Here is a 6,630-nt window from a genome sequence, read left to right on the forward strand (position 1 = left end):
GAATATTGTTATTATATTAGTAATCAAGGGGAAGCAAGATGAATAGACAAATATAGATTTTCTAGAGTATGTTATTTAAATACTTCAGGTTTACTGAACACCTGGTTGTCTAATGTGAATTATTCTAAAGAACATGCTGTTCCTTTCCTAACAAAAAAACTTCAAAGGCAAATAAATAATTTCCAATTCCTTTTTGGTCTCCAAGTCACTCTTTACACAAGAGGAATTTGATGAGTTAAGTGTAAATGTATAAGAAACATGTGGATTGCATTTTCTTTAAAAATATACAACGGTTTAAAAATTAAGGACGAAAAAGTGTTTGGCACAGTGCATTTTTGGTGAAGCCAAACCAGAAACATTTGAGACAGTTTCAGATTGGAGTGTGACCTTCAGCGTTGCTTGTGTTTCTGGGCATTAAATGAATCTAAAAATAAACACTATCCGTAGCTGGAACTGAAGCAATAAAACCTGCAGCAAGGTATGGACCTGAATGAAAAATTTTATGAGGATTTACTGAATTTTTTTCTTTTTTCTAAAAAAAAAATCTCCCAGTCTGAGATTTCAAGCAAATGCCCACCATATGTGTCATGCTCTGTGTCTATTGCATTATTTCTTCATAAGGTTTCTGGTTCATGTAGAAAAGGAGACATCTGAATATGTATAAGAAAAATGTCAACCCTCCCCTAATGGTAAGATTAATTTAACTACAACTTGTGCTCTTCAACGGTTTCAAATGTGTTCTGAGATGGAGTCATTTTTCAATGCTTTTGGTCCACACTTTGTTCTAATTTCTCCCTATGTATTTGTTGAAAAGACACTTTCTGAGAATGATATTTTGTTTCTGTCCATAGGCAAGAATTATAAAACATAAATAGCTGGGTTATGTTGAGATTTATTGGTGGGTAAGTTAAGGTGATAGAACATGCACTGTAACAGGCAACGACCATTTTAACAACCTGTAACAAGTGGAAAAAAACAATAAAATGGAACTGTAAAATTAGTGTTTTATTTTTGTTGTGTGCTGCTGGCTTACGTGGTCCTCTATTGAGCATGGCATTTCAGTGGTTTTTGCTGTTCTACAAATTCTCCCAGTCATCGCACATTACCTCCATCTCCTTTATCCTGTTTTCCAAGCACAAAGCACTGTGTATCAGTCAGTTTTCACATTGCTATAAAGAACTGCCTGAGAATCGGTAATTTATAAAGGAAAGAGGTTTAATTGACTCACAGTTCTGAATGGCTGGGGAGGTCTCAGGAAACACAGTTATGGTCGAAGGCGAAGGGAGAGCATGAACTTTCTTCACATGGTGGCAGGAAAAATAAGCAGGAGAAGAGAGCAATCGAGGAACTACCAAAACACTTATAAAACCATCAGATCTCATGAGAAGGCACTCACTATCACAAGAACAGCATGGGGAAAACTGGCCCCATGATCCATTTGCCTTCCACCAGGTCTCTGCCTCAATACCTGGGGATTACAATTCAAGATGAGATTTGGATAGGGCACAGCCACACCATATCACACTGAGTCCTGTCAATTATTTCCTAGTGCTTTTCTCAAAGTCATCCTTTCCTTTATTTTCCTACTGCCAGCTTCCTGAGGTAGGCTCTCATCTCTCTATATCTAGACTGTACTTGTGAAAGAGAGAAAGCATCAGTCTCTGCTATTTTACATATGCCCCATAACTTGTTAACAGCAATCTAATATTTCTAAATAATAAAAAAAATTATTCTACCACTTTCTGCTTTATAACCTTCAATGGCATCGTATTACTCAAAAGCTAAATCTTACATCACAATATTAGAAAGCAGTGCTTATTCAGTAAATATTTGTTGAAGAAACAAATGCATTTCTCTCTTGTAGAGCTCTCTAAAACCTGTCTTCTCACTATCTCCACTACTTTTTGAAGTACATAAACTCTTTGTGGTAAGCAGAACTTAGTGGCCCACCCACTAATACTTGGAAACTGAATATGTTATGTTACATAGCAAAAGAGACTTTGCAGATGTAATTAAGGTTACAAACCTTAAAACGGAAGGGGAGAGGATCCACTATCCAGGTGGGCTCTCAATCTAACTACATTGCTGCTTAAAGCAAGGAATCTTTTTGGCTTTTAGGAAAAAAAAATGTGGCAGAAGGTGAAGCAAGAAATATACGACTGAAGAAAAAGTCAGAGAGATTCCAAGTATCCGCAGATTTGCCGTGCCCTTGCTGGCTTTGAGAAGCAGGAGCACACAGGCAAGGACCTCAGGGGCCACTGGGAGCTAATGGCAGCCCCTAACAGAGAGGGTGACCTCAATCTTACAAGGGCAAAAAACTGTATTCTTACAAGAACCCGAGTGAGTTTGGAAGTGAACATTTCCTGGTACCTCCTGATAAGAACCCAGTTTGCCAATATATTTACTTCAGGCTTGTGAAAAAGCTGAAATCCAGAGCAGAGAAACCAGCTGAGCCAACAAAACAATGGGATAAATTTGTGCTGTTTTGAGCAAATTTGTGATAATTTCTTACAGCAGCAACAGGAAAATAATACACTCTCAAACATGCTGTTCTTGAGTTATGCCCATTGCCTCCTCAGCTCTACCTGGCATGCTACTTACCTATGGCAATAGTATACCTTCTGTATCACCTTCCGGTCCACCCCTAATCCACACAAACATCTTGGAAAAAATTGCATTGTGTTCCTTACAGCCAAATATTCTTAATTAATTAATGTTTGAAAAAGAAAATACCCGGGAGAAACTCTTTGGTTTGACTGGAAAGAGCAATGTATCTTTTGGATGACTTGCCGTTATACATAAGATGTTCTTGTTTGATTTATGGCTATGGACATTTAATAAAGAAAAATATTTTAAACTAGTGCATAGCAAACCTAAATATGCATGTGTCACATCTGGGCATCCTGTTAAATTGCAAATTTCAATTCACTAGGTCTGGATTTGGTCTAGAAAGTCTTCATTTCTAGTAAGCTTTAATTGCATTGTCATTTACTTTTTGTGTGACCTTGAGTAAATTACTTCAGGGTCCAAACTTAATTTTTTTCACCTGTAAAATTGATATTGTGTGTATAAATGAGAACATGGATATAAGGGAAACAGTGCTTTTTACGCTTTTCTATTACCACAACTCAGATAACACCAAAAAAGCAGCCCAAAAATGCAGGGATGAGCCAGGGACAAATCGCTCAAGTAGCAGATCTCAAGAGCTGAAAGAAAAGGTCTCAGGCTCTCATTCTTTATTTAAAACTGCATTCAACGCATTCAACAGGTTTTGTTTGTTTGTTTGTTATTGGAGGCAGAGTCTTGCTCTGTCACCGAGGCTGGAGTGCAGTGGCCCGATCTTGGCTCACTGGAACCTCCACCTCCCAGATTCAAGTGATTTTCATGCCTCAGTCTCCCTAGTAGCGGGGATTATAGGCATGTGTCCCACGCCTGGCTAATTTTGTGTATCTTCATAGAGAGAAGGCTTCACCATGTTGCCCAGACTGGTCTCCAACTACTAAACTCAGGCAATTCTCCCCCCTTAGCCTTCCAAAATGCTAGGATTACAGGCGTGAGCCACTGCACCCAACCTCAACACAGTTCTTCAGAGGGACTGAGGCCCATAGCAGATGGAATTCCAGTTGTTCTCAGTGGTAACAAGCTTTCCTCTTTTCTTAGTTTCCTTCCCCCCTGCCCCGCCACACCTTTGCTTCTGCTTCTTGGACCCTTTCAAATAAACTCTCTTTTCATAAGTTCTTTTCTCAAACTAATTTTGCATCACAATTACTGATAGTCTCACCTATTTTGAAATGGGGTAAGAGGTAGAAAAGAGGGAAACATTGGCTTATGGAGTAGCTCTGATACTTGAAACGTGTGGGGGCAATGATAATTTAAAAGATTGTGAAATTAGTTGACATTTAATTTGCATTGAAAACCTTGGAGAAACAGAATGACACTGGCCAGAAGACCTTCCCGAAAGTATTTAAAAGACTTTTATTTATTTATTTATCTATTTATCTATTTATTTATTTATTTTATACTTTTTTAAAATTATACTTTAAGTTCTAGGGTACATGTGCACAACGTGCAGGTTTGTTACATATGTATACATGTGCCGTGTTGGTGTGCTGCACCCATTAACTCATCATTTACATCAGGTATATCTCCTAATGCTATCCCTCCCCACTCCCCCGACCCCACAGCAGGCCCCGGTGTGTGATGTTCCCCTTCCTGTGTCCAAGCGATCTCATTGTTCAGTTCCCACCTATGAGTGAGAACATGCGGTGTTTGGTTTTCTGTTCTTGCCATAGTTTGCTGAGAATGATGGTTTCCAGCTGCATCCCCACAAAGGACGTGAACTCATCCTTTTTTATGGCTGCATAGTATTCCATGGTGTATATGTGCCACATTTTCTTAATCCAGTCTGTCACTGATGGATATTCAGGTTGGTTCCAAGTCTTTACTATTGTGAACAGTGCCACAGTAAACATACGTGTGCCTGTGTTGTTATAGCAGCATGATTTATAATCCTTTGGGTATATATCCAGTAATGGGATGGCTGGGTCAAATGTTATTTCTAGTTCTAGATCCTTGAGGAATCACCACACTGTCTTCCACAATGGTTGAACTAGTTTGCAGTCCCACCAACAGTGTAAAGGTGTTCCTATTTCTCCACATCCTCTCCAGCACCTGTTGTTCCCTGACTTTTTAATGATCGCCATTCTAACAATGAGATGGTATCTCATTGTGGTTTTGATTTGTATTTCTCTGATGGCCAGTGATGATGAGCATTTTTTCATGTGCCACCGCACCCGGCCTGCTAACTCAATCTTAGCTGGCGATCCTCTTTTGTAACAGTGACATGACATAACAAAACTGTCAGCTTGCTTCATCATACAGTTTTTCTTCCATCACTACTTCCCCAATATTTATATTAACAAACAGTTATATTAACAAACTGTATCCTTTTGTTTTTTCTTTTCAGGAATGCTGGTAGTTGATGAAAACAATAAGAGAAATGCCTGCTTCTTTGCATACACCATAATCTTCCCAAGAGCACCAACCTGAATGCTATGCATTTTTAAATGGATCAATCTAACAGTCAAACCTGGAGTAAAACTTTTATTGGAGGTGAAGGCAGTTAAAGCTCAAACTTTGGGAACTATAAAATTCCAAATTCAAGGTGACTCGTCTCTAATTGATTTCATTTAAAACAGAACCACTTATTTCAAGAAAATGAACTTGAATAAAATTATAAATAGGTGAGAGTATGAGTAGGCATGCTGTGGTTAATCGATGAGAAACGTAGTTATTTTATCAGACTAGACATGCTCAGTGAATAAATATGAATAGTTAGAACCTTTCAAAAAATTTCTGAAGAAATAATAGATATTTTCATATATTATTCCTGTATATATTAGTTTCAAAGACTCTAAGAGAAATCCTAAGATCACGGAATGTTAGAACAGGGGTATTTTAGGGAGTATTCAATTCCATCCTCTGTTCTTAGATCCTCCTTCTTGCCCAGGAAAAGCTACGTAGCATTAAGGTTAAACATGCAGAATCTGGAGCCAAACAACCTTAGTTTTAGTCCTGGCTGTGGCGAAGTTACCTAATGTCTCCATCTCTCAGTTTCCGACCTGTGCAAGGAGAAGGATAATGGAAGCACCTAATTACAGGGCTGTTGAAGAATTGAGTGGCTGAATACATGGTAGATCTAGAAGAAATTGACACACACTAATAGCACAGTAAGTGTGTGTGTATGTGTTTTTCTGCAGTGATGTTTCATTGAGAACCTACTACATGAAATCATTGACCAGGAACTAGAAATGAAAAGAAGATTTCTTGTGGTTTCTGTCCTCGGGATGCTGAAAACCTTGAGGAGATGGACACCACAATGGTGTGAATGGGCACATTTCCCTGAAATGATATTTACAGAAGAGATGATAGTTTATCCAGATCTTGAAGGTTGAGTAAAAGCTTGCTAATATGTTGCTGCTGCTACTGCTGTTGTTGCCATTGATGATGATGATAATGACAGTGATGACAACAAATAATGAATTGATAATATAATTATTAATTGCTAAAATTTATTGGATAGTTACTATTGGCTAATTGTGTTATTTTGTTTAATGCTGAGAAAGATCCATGAGTCAAGTTTCATTTTTATCTTTACTCTTGAGGACATGAAACTGAGGCCCTGAGAGATTATGAAATTTTCCAAGGTTACTCAAGGAGTAGATGGCAGAGACAGAAAGTTAGCACAGGCAGAAATCCATTTTAAGTAATGGGACAAGCGCGGGAGAGCATACCTAAACTATAATGCATTGGGATGAGTGGAAAAAAATGTTCAAAGCAGCTCAGGCACTGAGTGTGTGCAGGTGATGGCAGCTGATGGTGAAGAACCTTCAATACTCTGCTAAAAGGGTGAACATAATATAGTAGGTCCCAGTGGAAAAGAGAAGCTTTTAAAAGAGAGACATAAGAATGATTGTTACCATTCGCTAAGAATTTATATCTACTCATAATCTCAATTGCCTGTCCCAATAGCATGTTATATACCTAACAGAATCCTTGGAAGTGTAGAGGTTAATCACTTTCCTAGAAATTTTGAAAAGATTACTCTGGAGGCAGTGTGTTTGAGAGTAA

Source organism: Mandrillus leucophaeus, unplaced genomic scaffold (assembly GCF_000951045.1).
Source record: "Mandrillus leucophaeus isolate KB7577 unplaced genomic scaffold, Mleu.le_1.0 Scaffold102, whole genome shotgun sequence".
Classification (NCBI taxonomy): domain Eukaryota; kingdom Metazoa; phylum Chordata; class Mammalia; order Primates; family Cercopithecidae; genus Mandrillus; species Mandrillus leucophaeus.